This window comes from Callithrix jacchus, chromosome 19 (genome assembly GCF_049354715.1).
Source record: "Callithrix jacchus isolate 240 chromosome 19, calJac240_pri, whole genome shotgun sequence".
In the NCBI taxonomy this organism is placed as follows: domain Eukaryota; kingdom Metazoa; phylum Chordata; class Mammalia; order Primates; family Cebidae; genus Callithrix; species Callithrix jacchus.
Genome location: NC_133520.1, coordinates 41,107,170 through 41,107,965, shown reverse-complemented (window position 1 = coordinate 41,107,965; position 796 = coordinate 41,107,170). Strand labels below are relative to the sequence as shown.

General features: G+C 45.6%; 1 protein-coding gene and 1 non-coding gene across 3 annotated transcripts in view; one reads left to right on the top strand and one right to left on the bottom strand.

Annotated features, from left to right (window-relative positions):
* The window catches only part of KIF26B (kinesin family member 26B), a 636,506-nt gene that overhangs the window by 36,021 nt on the left and 599,689 nt on the right, over nucleotides 1–796 (top strand). The gene's annotated exons all lie outside the window — the stretch shown is intronic.
* Nucleotides 38–198, bottom strand: LOC118149638 (U1 spliceosomal RNA). The gene has a single exon (XR_004737200.2). It is a non-coding gene; the product is annotated as a U1 spliceosomal RNA (small nuclear RNA).

The window sequence follows — 796 nt, the reverse complement described above, 5'->3', positions numbered from 1 at the left end:
CTTCAAGTTGTGACCTCTCATTGGACAAAGAGTGACACAGGGGAAGCATGAACGAAGTCCCCTCTACCACGAACTATGCAGTTGTATTTCCTGCATTTGGGGAAATCTCAGGGGTCAGCACACCTGCAGTGTAGTGGCTCAGCCTCACCCAGGAAAACCATCTTCATGATCACGGTATCTCCACTGCCAGGAAAGTGTGTTATATGTACTTTACCACAATTTAAACAATACACTGACGGACCTGGTGCAGTGGCTCACCCCTGTAATCCAAGCCCTTTGGGAGACTGAGGCAGGTGGATCAGTAGGTCAAGAGTTCAAGACCAGCCTGGCCAACATGTTGAAACCCCATCTCTACTAAAAATACACACACACACACACACACACACACACACACACACATTAGTCAGGTGTGGTGGTGTACACCTGTCGTCCCAGCCACTTGGGAGGCTGAGGCAGGAGAATCACTTGAACCCGGGAGGAAGAGGCTGCAGTGAGCTGAGATTGCACCACTGCACTCCAGCCTGGGTGACAGAGAGAGACTCAAAAAAAAAAAAAAACCCACACAAGATTTATTTATCTGTATCATCTATATCTATATATGTATCCATCCATCCATCCCTCTCATCTATATCCATCTCTATCATGTATATCCATCCATCCACCCATCCATCTCTATCATCTATATCTATCCATCTATCCATCCATCTCTATCATCTATATCTATATATCCATCCACCCATCTCTATCATCTATATCCATCCATCCATCCATCTCTATCATCTATATCCATCCATCC